Source organism: Meleagris gallopavo, chromosome 3 (genome assembly GCF_905368555.1).
Source record: "Meleagris gallopavo chromosome 3, MGAL_WU_HG_1.1, whole genome shotgun sequence".
Classification (NCBI taxonomy): domain Eukaryota; kingdom Metazoa; phylum Chordata; class Aves; order Galliformes; family Phasianidae; genus Meleagris; species Meleagris gallopavo.
In genome coordinates, this window is record NC_139406.1 from 45,775,137 (window position 1) to 45,787,784 (window position 12,648).

The window sequence follows — 12,648 nt, forward strand, 5'->3', positions numbered from 1 at the left end:
TAAGCATATGTTAACTATTTGATCCTACACTTTTAAAAGCAAGCTATCTTAATCTGACACAGTTGTAACTTTGAAGTACAAGTATTTGAGAAAAATACGAGAAGCTTCAATACACTTGATGGAAATAATCAAAGACAGTAATAATGCTATGTCAAATCTAGTAGGGGATATATTTTTTTTTTTTCTATACTACCTTCAAATTAAATGGTGAGGTAGTTTTGTTTCTATCTTCTAAATAATGAGACTGTTAATTTCCAATAAGAGTTTTGGATTTATCAGAATAAAACATTTCTACACCTGAAGAGAAGGATACACTCAACACAGCATAAAACTGTCTCCAGTAGAAATCAATGAGAGCCACATCTATACTTAGTGGCTTTTGGGGGAGATCTCCAAATATTTATTTCCAAATAAAAAATACATTCAGTATAAAAAATAAAGGAGCACACTAGAATTAGAAAGAAGCTCTAGATTTCTCTTTCATACCTTTATATATGACTTTTAATGTTGTGATTGTCCAGAGATAAAAGTAAGGTGATACTGTAAATAAAAAGTCTTCCCTCTCTACCCAGAAAATGTACTTAACGTTGTTATTTTACCCAGAAGTAGTAAATCAAGTCCTGAAATCTATACAGGTATGCCATAGGAAGGAGTATCTTTATAAATACTTGCATACTTCTATATATTTTTCTCAATTAAAAAACTTACATTATTCCCTAAATACAAAGTGATGTGTTCAAAAATGCATGTTAGTGGATACGTTAGTTTTCTCAACATTCTGCGTTATAAATTATGGGTTCACATCTCGTTCCCTTATGAGTGGCAGCACTCTCACTGACTGTAAATACAATGGATTTTATCAAATTGCTGGACAGTGAGTGATCTTTCCCTGTATTGCCTGTTTTCTTAATAGGCAAACAGTAGTCTCGCATTTGTCTGCAGCTCAGCTGACACACACACATACAAGAAAAAAAAAACACACCCACACTGTATTCCTCAGCTGGGCTGTGACTGATATCCCATATCTGCATGATATGGGTCGCATGAAGTCTGTAATTTTTAAATATTCAGGTTTATAACTTTGGTAATGGTCCATGTTGTGAGGAAAATCTGAGTAACTGAGCAGTTAAAAGTACATCATAATGAAAATGCATAGAGCATCATAGTGAAGACTACCTTATTTCTGCCATTTTAACCTTGGAGTGATCAATTTCAAAACATAATTTTTCTTCTAATGTAGGGTTTTGGCAGCTGAAGTATTTCAGGCTGGCAAGCTACACAGAACAATTACAGTCATCTAATTTGACTTGCCATAGAAAACAGGACACAATGTTACTTCCTAATTTTGCTCTGAGCCAATTAACTAATGCAACCAAGTATATCTTTCAAAGACTTTCATGTTTCACCCGAGGATTTCAAGAAATGGAGAATCCATTAGTTTTCTTGCTAGTTTGCTCTAACAGTTAATCACTCCCTCTGTTTAAAATATACATACATCATTGCCTTTCTGAACGGATTCATGGTTTGAACTTCCAGTTACAGGCAATTCAGGTTTTTCATCTTTGGATTAAATATCCCTTTAGTCAACTGGTATTTTTTCCCCATCAAGTTAAGTAAATGTCTTTGCCACTGTAATCAAGTCATCCTAATGTGTTCTCATTGAGGAAGGGAAATAGCTTGTGCTTTTAAAGTGTCTCACTGCAAGACACTTCCTGCAGCCCCTAAAATAATCCTGAAGCTGTATTTTTCTCCCTTTTCTTTTTCCTTGCATACTTTTCCCAACAAAGGAATGTGTGCTGTACTCCAACAGCAAATGAGAAACCAAACTATTTGAATCGCAAGCCCCAATTGGACCAGTAGAAGAGGATGCAGATGGTAAGGTGTGTGCTCCACCATGGGGCCTGCCACTGCTGCAAAGCCAGGATCCTTAATGGAAGCCTTTCTCCACAGTCGCTTACTCTGAGAACAGCTCTGATTAGTCTAAGCTGGGAGAGGAGCCAGTTAATCCCACTGCCTCTACCAGATCCACGCAGACCAGCATCAGATTTGTGCTCCCCCTCTGACTTCTTCATATCCTTAACTGTTTCCCTTTTTTTTTTCTATTTCTCCTCCTCTGCTTGAAAAACATCTGGGGCTGCCATCTTTTGCAGCACTCCTGTAATTCTGGAAAAAAAAAATGTCAGCCAAAAGCAGTATCATAATTTGCTGATGCAAATTAGTTACATTTCAGAGTAGGGAGACAGTGTGAGTCTTGTTCTTCTCTGATGGAAAGATTGTAAGAGTAAGCACTAGAAGTTCAGTGTCCATTTCTGTGTATGCTGTTACTTCATGTATGTCTTTGTTTAGAAGTTATGTAGATGGAAACTACTTTGGATTACTGACAACGTAAAACAATGCCATACTTAACACAATCAAAGTGACTGCCAGTCTGGGGAAGAGAAGTGGGTACAGGAGATATTCCTTCTTCTATATTTGTCATGACATATCATGAAGGTTTTGTGTTTGTCATGGATCTGAGAAAATTTTTTTTTTCAACTATTAACTACTCAGAATAACTTTTTTAGCTTTCTAGGGTTTATTTTTTCTAGATTTATTCCCTCTAAATAAATCAAACACTTCTCCTTTCTTCCCTTATCTAAGTCTTTCTTATTCTTAGGCAGGTTACACTCACTGATATTTAACAGTTCTGACAGAGCACTGAGGTTTTTTGCCTCTAACTCAAATCCAGCTCAGTCCAAATAATGTGGTGATGTTTTCTTGGGGTGATATTTTTTTCCAGTGATCTTTTATGACTTTGCTACTGGATGAGATCAGTTCTGAATTCTGCTTTCGTTATCATAACACTGTTTCCACTGTTTCAACAAATGTTCCTATTCAATTCGAGATCAAAATTGAATGCGATAACAGCTAAAAACATTCTAATCTCCATAGAGAAAAGGATTCAAATGTGCAAAATAGATTATTCAGCAAAAGTGTCCTTCACTATACAATTTTCAGTTATTTAAAAGGTGAAAGCTAGTAGCTACCAGCAAGTGTGTAGAAAAAAAAACATTAACACTGAACAGAATCTCATGCTCAGAATTGCACAACTTGTTCACTGTACAAACCTCTCCACCTCTGTGCTCTTCAGCATGCAATTCCCAACATACATTCAATTGTTTAGAAAAACATCCACAAATTAACTGCTACATAAAATAAAAATAAAAATCTTACAAATGCAGAATTTAAGCCCCTCTCTGCCATGGTGTTGATTTTATATTGCTTGTATTATGGAAGAGACGTGAAGAGGAAAGCATAAGAAATCATTTCTGTTACACAGCAGTGTAGATAAGGCGAAGGCTGCTATTAGGAAATTTGCCTCTGTGTTTTGTTAAATGTCACAGTAATTCGGTAACCCCTCTGCCCATTCTCACACTAGATCAAATATTTAAAGAAAAAATAAAATTGTCTACCCTTCTTAAGCAAACAAACTGGACACCAAATTCATGAAATGGTATTTCTTCTGTTAACTCAGACATAAAATATGACTGAAATGGAAAGCACTGTACTGGTGTTATGGGACCAGCTGGTATATGTGCTCTGTAAATCAAATAGATACCTCATCTGTGAATCAGATATCTGTTCTTTCTGATTGGTCAGTCACTCATAAGCTTTTATACGCTTGTGGATCAGTTGTTTCTTAGGAATGTGTCTATAACAACATTAGCACAATCTGCAATATAAATGGGAGCTGCTGCTGTGCTTGTTTCCTACCTAGTAAATATTAACTAATTCACCTAAATGTTTTCTATTGCTTTTATAAGTCATTATTACACACCCAAAGGTCAAGAAATATCCAAGATAAAGCTGAAAGTGTAAGTGTAGGCGATTCTTCATTTGATACCGTATTTGACAGGAATGAAGAATCTACATGCTTGCAGTGCACTTTCTTTCTTCTCTGGGACATCTCACTTGCAGTTTCCTCTTTCCGTTGGTTTGTGTGAATGACAGTAAACACTGCTGCTCTCTGAGTCACTACTGAGCACCAGTACCACATTACAGGGGTCAAAAATGCATAAGGCAGGAATATGATGATACAAGATGCAAGAAATTGAAGTTTTCATTATATACCTCTAGCACTTGGCATTGAAAAGTGACATTCATCTTTCTCCTCTCCCTCCCTTCATGGTTTGCATCAGACAAGGATGTCATACAGACTGAGGAGTTTTAGAAAACTGATAGGAAGGGAAAGGGAAAATGAGAGAGTAGTAGTGATATAGGGAAGATATAGTGAAAAAAAAATGAGTAAAGAAATGGCATGCAAGACCCATCAACGTCAAGAAGTATATATTAAAAAAGGACAAGGGGGAGACAGAGAGAGTCAGACAGTGCCAGTAATAAGGTGTGCAGTATTATTATTTTGTCACTAGACAGGACTTATGTGCCTTCTAGCATACGTGCAAACACTGGCACAGCTCAGTTGGTGGGGTGGCAAGATGGCCTCAACTTCTCTTCTGCTGATGCAGTGGTACCTCAGGTTATGCCACCAATCTCCATCACCTGTGTTCTGTTCCTCCTCATGTGTCTCTACTGTTCTGTAGATACTTGAAAATACAGAATTGAGTAAATGATGCAAAAACATGACTGAGTCACACGTAAATTTGTGCTGGGAAATTTGCCAGGTTGCTATGGGTAACACACTCCACAAGGAGCATCTGCTCAGTGACTGTCCTCCTCAGTTCCAGGACATCCACTATATGTCCGTGTCTATAGAGACACGGACAGTCCTTGCTGACGTGTGGGCTCGGTGATTCCCTTTCACAAATACTGGACATTTTGTATCTACATTTTCTCCTGCCAGCTCTGCACGATGAAATATCCAACCCCATGTGATATCCAAATATCACATGGAAATGTACATCCTTGTATGACGACAATTTCTGCAAGACTAAGGTGGAATTTGAATAATGGGAATGTATTCATAACAGGCTATAATATTATTATGTTCATATCATTGTAATTCATACAGACTTTATAAACACCACAAATGCACAAGAACACCCTGACTCTTAAATACATATAACTAGTCACCACTTTAAACACTGAGAAGCAAATCTTCAGCATTTCTTGCCTGCTATCTCCTAGTGGATGTAGAATGTGGCACTTGTCATTCTACACTTCTGCTATGCGGGATGGACTTGTTCTAAACCAACAAGTCCATTCTACAAAGGCCTTTTTTTCCCTACAGATATCGCCACAATGAAAACAGTCTGGAAACAGCCTGCTAGTTCAACAGTTCCACAGTACCCAAAGCCTGCTACATCAGATAAAAAACAGCGAATCTACTTCAAAGCCTGACTATTAATCTCAGTTAGCTGGGTACAGGGAAATTTCATAGGAAGAGCGTTTCATTCAAACATAGAATCAGGACATCTTTGCCTTCTGGTCACACTTTTCCTGCAGAAGGGTATTTTCCAGTAGACTGAAAAAATGCTTCCATTTGGCAAAGTGACATGATATACACCAGCCCACAGACATGCTGGTAGAGATGTGTTTTCCTGTTCTTGCATTTTCTCTTTTTCTTTTTTACCTTTTATAAGGCATATTTTCAATCCTAGTTCTTTTTACTGGATCTGTGATCTTGACCTTTTGTCTCTATTTCAGAAGCCTAGCACAAGATGCTCAGGTTATGCCATTTTAAAAGTTGTATTTCCACACACAAATCATTTCACTGAACGCTGTGCCATCAGGTTAACATCTCACAAATGGTTTATGAAAGAGCAGAGATGGAAGATGGGTGTTGCGGTGATTGCTTGTATTTCTTTCTAGTAGGTCACCGGTGTCCAACATTTTGGCCTGCCCAGGCCGCATGGAGCAAAGAGGAATTGTCTTGGGCCACACAGAAAGTAATTCCTCCTATTTATTTCCATGGAAACTACATCAGACGTAAAGAGCACAGTAACACTACCGGATAGAGCAAATTCTCATTCTGTGCAAAAATATACTTTACGGTAGACAACAGCATGTGCATTTTGTGTTTGTGAGGAATTAGCTTGTAGCACATCAAAACGTCTTGTGCTGCACAATTTTAAATTAGTCAAAAACTAAATGAATGTACTAATGAACTGTTTATGTATTGCATTGTGATTTTCAAATAACTATTTAAAAGTAGGCCATGAAATCTTCATTTTACTCAAGTAGTAGAGTATATGATGTAGGAAAAACTGCAGATTCAACGATTACACACACACAAAAAATCCCTTTAGTTCTTCAACACTCACAATACTGTTCTGTCCTTTTCCCAGCTCTGTAAATTCTACTACCTACCACAGTGGTTTCCACCTGTGAAATGAAGTAAAGCATAGCTAGTTTTTTTATCTGATATAAAATGAACAGTTAATCTTCTAAAATGAATAAGTATTGGAAATGTCACCATTTTAACCATATAGTAGTTATAGATGTTGTTTTGATATGCATATTTTTATATGATTTTTTAAATCCCTAAGAAATAAAAAGATCTGAATCTTTATTTTTAATTCTTATGTAAATGATGAATAAGATTAAACACAACTATAAACTTCAGAACTATGTACATAAGTATCTTTGTTTTAAAATTACTGATATTTTCACATTGAAATAATCTACACATTGTTTAGCATTATTACTACAGCCCTCAGGACTGTTTGAGATTATGCAGGGAATGAAAGTATTTGTTACGGGCATCTATGCAACTTATAAAGTAAATATTCATACTAAGTTCCAAGTTTCTACATACACTTGTACTGTATATTCTGCTTATGAAAACTGTTGGTTTTTTTTTGCTTTATTCAGTGCTGTAACAATCCATCTGTATAGTATTTCCTGACTAAATGACTGATCATATAGAGTAAGATCAAAATGATCTTATATTTATGAGTTTATAGTATTCCAATAAGCAGATAAGAAACTAATAAAGATTTATGACAATTTTTTTTTTAATATAGAATTTGAGAAATATAATAGAAATCCTTTGCTTATTCAAAGTGATACAAGTGTCACAAATGCTTTTGACTCTTCAGAGAAGACCAACAAAGAATGAGTACTGGAACAAAGATTTTTTTATTTACTAAGATAGATCTTGGGTATTGGTTAAAAAAAAATGGTGATTCACATGGTTGTAGGAATTATTAAGAAAGTCCACATTCTGTACATTTCACAGACACAAATGTAATAAATTAAAATTGAACTTCAGTTTTGCTATATGAGAAATAGCCTGAAGATAACTGAAATAAACCAATGTTGATGCACCTGGCTGTAGATGATGATTTATCTATAGGAAGTGATCCAGGAGAAAATGACTGTGCAATCTTTAAATAAAGAAAAAGAGAAAACAAGAATACTAAAATATATTCTCTCAAAAATATTGTTAAAACATGTACTAGGAAAATACAATAATGGATGATACTTAATTGAATAGGATGGAGAATGTAATTGAGGTGCATACAAAGAAAAATTCTCAACACACTGTTAATGCAAGAGAAAACCCAATATAGTTTGGCTTTCACAGCCCTTGCTCGCACAGATGTGGAACAGGACCAAGTGAAATGTAATTACATAGAAGCAAATTGAGTAAATATATGATTTCCTACTCCATTTATTATGTTCAAAGAGAAATTGGTAATTGTTTTAGTAAGACATGAATTTCATTGTTTTGATTTTTTTCTTTTTTCAATGGCATTAAAGTATTTTTTCTTGACTGTGACAATTAATAAACACAATAAATGCTTGATTTCTTCTCCAGTTAGGAATGGAAAAAAAGAGCAAAATTCCAGTAACTGCCTAAAAAAATGAAACAGCAGACAAGATCTGAGAAGAATGGCTGGAAACATAGAGGAATTAATAAAAATGGAAGAAAAACAAAAAGGAGAACAGATACGTTTCATTATACAGCTACAAAGTCATGCAATCTTGAGTTGACAAAAAAAAAAAAAAAAAAAAAACCTGAAAACCAACTCATCTACAGTCATATGGAAAACACTAAAAAATAAAAATGTAACAGAACACAGAAGACCTGAGGACCACCAGAACAGAGTGCCAAACTCTAACTTTACTTCTAACCAAACAAGTTATAAAACAAACGAGTCAAGACTGTACAATGGTTTAGATGCACTGCTGATTTGTAAGCAGATGCAGGTACGTGCTCTCCTAGGTTTTTTACTTGTGATCAGAGAATGCCTCATGTGTGAAGTAGTGTTTGGTAACTGTCTTTACCATATTGATCGTGGAGTGGTTGAATTCACATTTCTCAGTGATAAGAGGAAAACTGCTACCAAATACTCAACCCAGGATATGCGTAGGGCAGATCTCAGGCTGTTCAGGGAACTAGCCAGTTAGGTGCCTGAAAAACTGGTTTTGAAGTCTCTGGGATCTATCACCGCAGGTCATTTTTTGAGTACAACCTCCTGAGAGCACATGAACAGGAAATTTGACAATGTCCAAGTTTAGCAAGCAGGGTAAGAAGTCCCATCCCTGGAGGCATTCAAGGGCAGGCAGGAGGGAGCTCTAAGCACCTGACTGAGCTGTGGATGTCCCTGGTTCATTGCAGAGGAGTTTGACCAGATGGCCTCTAAAGATCCCTTTAGAGGGATCCCGATTCTAAGGACTCTATGATACTATTTTCAAATTCCTTTATCAAAATGGAATGCACAGCTGCCTAATCTTCACTGGTCAGAGCCCTGTGTTTAGCCAGTGTAACAAAATGCATACCATTACTTGCTATCACTCGAGACAGCACTGCCCTCCCCATGTCCCATTTTCAGTCTACGCTGTTAATAGTGCACTGTTCGGCTGTTGCTGAGGGATAGGCACATGCCCGGGACCATTCCACGGAGAAAAGCAATAGCCTTTGAAACGTGTAGGGCAGATGGGACACGTTGCCAGCTGTGTTGGACTGCACGAACTCATCGGTTGGACATGCCTGTAGTAGGTGAATTGTTTCTCTGAAACTCTAAGCCCCAGACATTTAAACAACTATACTGTCACTAAGAGCAGTTTCTACACTGACTTTGTAGACATTTAGATACACAGGACACACATGAAGGAACACCATCCAGAGGGATCTGGACAGGCTTTAGAAGTGGGCCCAAGGGAACTTAATGAGGTTCAACAAGGTCAAGTGCAAGCTGTTGCACTTGGATTAGGGCAATCCCAGATAGAAATACAGACCAGGAGAAGTACTCAATTGAAAGCAGCCTTGGGGAGAAGGACCTGGGAGTTCTGATGGATGAAAAATTGGACATGAGCCAGCAGTGTGTACTTGCAGCCTGGAAAGCCAACTGTATCCTGGGCTGCATCAGAAGAGGGGTGACCAGCGGAGAGAGAGAAGGCATCATCCCTCCTGCTCTGCCCTCCTCAGCCCCTATCTGGAGCACTATGTTCAGGCCTGGAGCCCTCAGCACAGGCAGGATGTGGAGATGTTGGAGGGGGTCCAGAAGAGGGCCACTAAGATGATCAGAAGGCTGGAGCACCTCTCCTATGAAGAAAGGCTGAGGAAGCTGGGCTTGTTTACCTTGGAGAAGCATCTGTGCAGACCTCACTGCGGCCTTCTATATTAGAGGGCAGCCTACAAGCAAGAGAGGGGCTGGCTTTTCACACAGTCTGATAGCGATAGGACAAGGGGGAATAGCTTTAAACTAGAAGAGGGGAAATTCAGGTTAGGCTAGGAAGATTTTATTCACAGAGTGGTGAGGTGCTGGCACAGCTGCCCAGAGAAGCTGTGGTTCCCCATCCCTGGAGGCGCTCAAGGCCAGGCTGGATGGGGCCCTGGGCAGCTGAGCTGTTGGGAGGCAGCCCTGCCACGGCACGGGGTGGGACCGGGTGGGCGTTAAAGTCCCTTCCGGCCCAAGCCGTTCTGTGTTTCTGTACCCCAAAAACGGAGGCGTGCTCTCCGAACAACTCCTTTCAACATCCCGCCTCATCTAACCGCGCGACCGCGGAGCGCTGAGAAGCCGCGGCCCCGCCGCTGCGGGCACGGCTCCACCCTCTCCGCAGCTTCACGCTCCCGCGCCGCCGGGCGCGAGCGCCCCTTCCCGCCCGCCGCAGCGCCTGGCGCGCGGCCCCGCCCCTCCAGCGCCGCCCAACGGCGGCCTCCCGCGCCCCGCTGGGGGCCGAGTCCGCGCCCCGCTCGCCGCTGGGTTCGCTCGCACACGCACACACGCAGGCGCGGCAGGGCGGGTGCCCGCGGCGTAAGCGGTTCCCTCGGCTCCCGCTGAGGCAAGGGTTGTTTCCGAACGCCTCTGCGCGTTCCTCTCCTCTTTCGTTCCTCCTTTCAGAGGAGTACGGAGCTTCCGAGAGGGCCGATGGAGCGGAACGGAGTTCGGAAGGGGGGGTGGGGGGAAGCGCGGAGAGCGCGCCCGCTGCTCTCGCCCCCGCCTCCGCCACGCTCCCGGCCCGGCGCGCCCTGCTCGCACCGCGCATGCACGCTCCCCCTTCCCCCCCCCCCGCCCCCGGCGCGCGCGCGCGCACTGAGTGCTCGTGCAGGAGGCGGCGGTGGCGGCCGGAGAGACGCGCTTAGACCCCCCCCCGGCCCCCCTCCCCACACTCCCCCTCCTCCCTTCCTCCCTCTCCCTCCCCCCCCCCCGCCCCGGTCCCCTCTCCCCGTCCCGCGCGGCGGCAGCGGCGGACGGCGGCGGCCCCCGCGCTCCCCGGTTCCGCGCGCGCGCGGGCGGCAGGTAAGCGCCAGCCCTCCCTCCCCCCCTTTCTCCGTTGTGCTGCGCGCGCGCGCCCCCTTCCCTCCCTCTTCCTCCTCCTTTCTTCCCTCCGTTCAGCGCTGCGCCGCCTCCAGCACCGCGGCGGCCGCCGGAGCAGCTCTGCCCCGCAACAAAGGGGCGCGCGGCCGCGGCCCGGAGGCGGGAAGCACGAGGAGAGCGCTGGGGCGGGCGGGGGGGAGCGCGCAGCCCCGCGAGGCGCGGGAGTGCGGCTGCCGCTGCTCGCGGGCGCCCCCGGCGGCGGGACGGCAGCGCGGGTTCCCGTGGAGCGGCGGCGAGCGGGCCGCGGAGGCCCGACTGGGCTGGGCTGGGCTGGGCCCCGGCGGGAGCCCGCCCGCGCCGCGTCCTCGCCGGCGGGTGCGTGGAGCGGGCGTGCGCCCGGCTGCGGGCGGGCACGGGCACGGTGCGCAGCTGTCCTGCGGAAAGAAGGGAGCCGGCGCCGGCAGGAGCCGCGGCGACAGTCACGAGCTCAGATGGAAGTCCCGGCAGCAGGCGTGGTCACAGCGGTGAAAAAGCCGTGTGAGGGGACGAACGGCCCCGCTCATCCCGTGCAATAAGTAATGCGGTGGCAACGGGGTGCTCCTCCAGTCTGTTGCAGTTCTCCACTCTGGTGCCTGCTGCACACTGCTACAGAGTTTGGTTTCTTTCCCCGATCCCAAACTCCTGTGTGCTCACCAACACGATTTTCAGCTAGTTAATCCTTCCGTAATTGGCTCCCGTTTAGCAGATCTCAACAGAATCGTAGCAAAATTGTGTATTGTTTAATGCAAATAGAAGGGATCACTGCTAGATTGTCAGCAGTGGCACTTTGCTGTGTGTTCAAAAAGAAGGCAGGGCTTTTTCCAGCTTGCAAAGAGCTCTGAATCCTGTTGGAATAGTTAGTCGTGCCATCATCTGCACTGGGTTGATGGATTGGATATAAGGATCAAAAATTTTTATAAGGGTGGTGAGGCACTGGAACAGGTTGCCCAGAAAAATGATGGATGCCTCATCCCTGGAGACACTCAAGGTCAGGCTGAACGGGGCTGTGAGCAACCTGATCTGCTATAGGTGTCCCTGTCCATTGCAGGAGGGTTGGACTGAATGGCCTTTAAGGGTACCTACCAATTCAGTTTCTTGATTCTAATGACGCCTCATCCTAGATCAGTAGAGCAAGGCAGCCCAGGAAAACACACACAGTATTTCTTAGTTTTCTTTTGCCTGTTTCACATACTTATACACTTCCTTTCTGACTTTCACTTCGTTTCTGATCAATCTTAACATCTGATTGCATAGCCCAAGTAATTTTAACGTTTCTTCTTTTTTTTTTTTTTTGTGCTCTTTTTTTTTTTTTTTTTTAAGTCAGTCGTGCCATATGCTGCAATGCCAGGCTTGCAAAAACTTCTGTCTGATGCTGAATGTTTCCACATCATATTAAACAGCCGTTGCCAAGGGGTGGAAGTTGCATACCTACCAGCTGCTTCCGTTTAATATCTGGTCAAGAGTAAATAGGAACTGAGGAGTGGCACTCCCAGTAGCTGCATGACAGGTGATGGAGGGAGGTGTCTGAAACAAATATTGGCTTACCTGATCAAGTAGTTGGCAACCCTGCCTATAGCAGGGGGGTTGGAGCTTTAGGATTTTAAGGTCCTTTCCAATCTAAGCCATTCAATGACTGCCTTCCTCCCCCATGTATTTCCTGTCTCTATCACAAGGGCTGCCTGTTGGAGACTGGGACTGAATAATATCAGTTCTGTATTATTCAGTGTTCCTGTGCCAAACGTCTCCACCATTTGTTTGGAAATCTGATATCTGATATCCTGGGTGTTTCTGGACATGCATTCATCTGTGGCCCAATGTGCCATCCTTAGGGCTGCTTTGCCTTCTCTTCTCTGGTCTTGCTCACCTCACTCAGCAGAAAACTGTCCCCTCTTTTTGATGGACT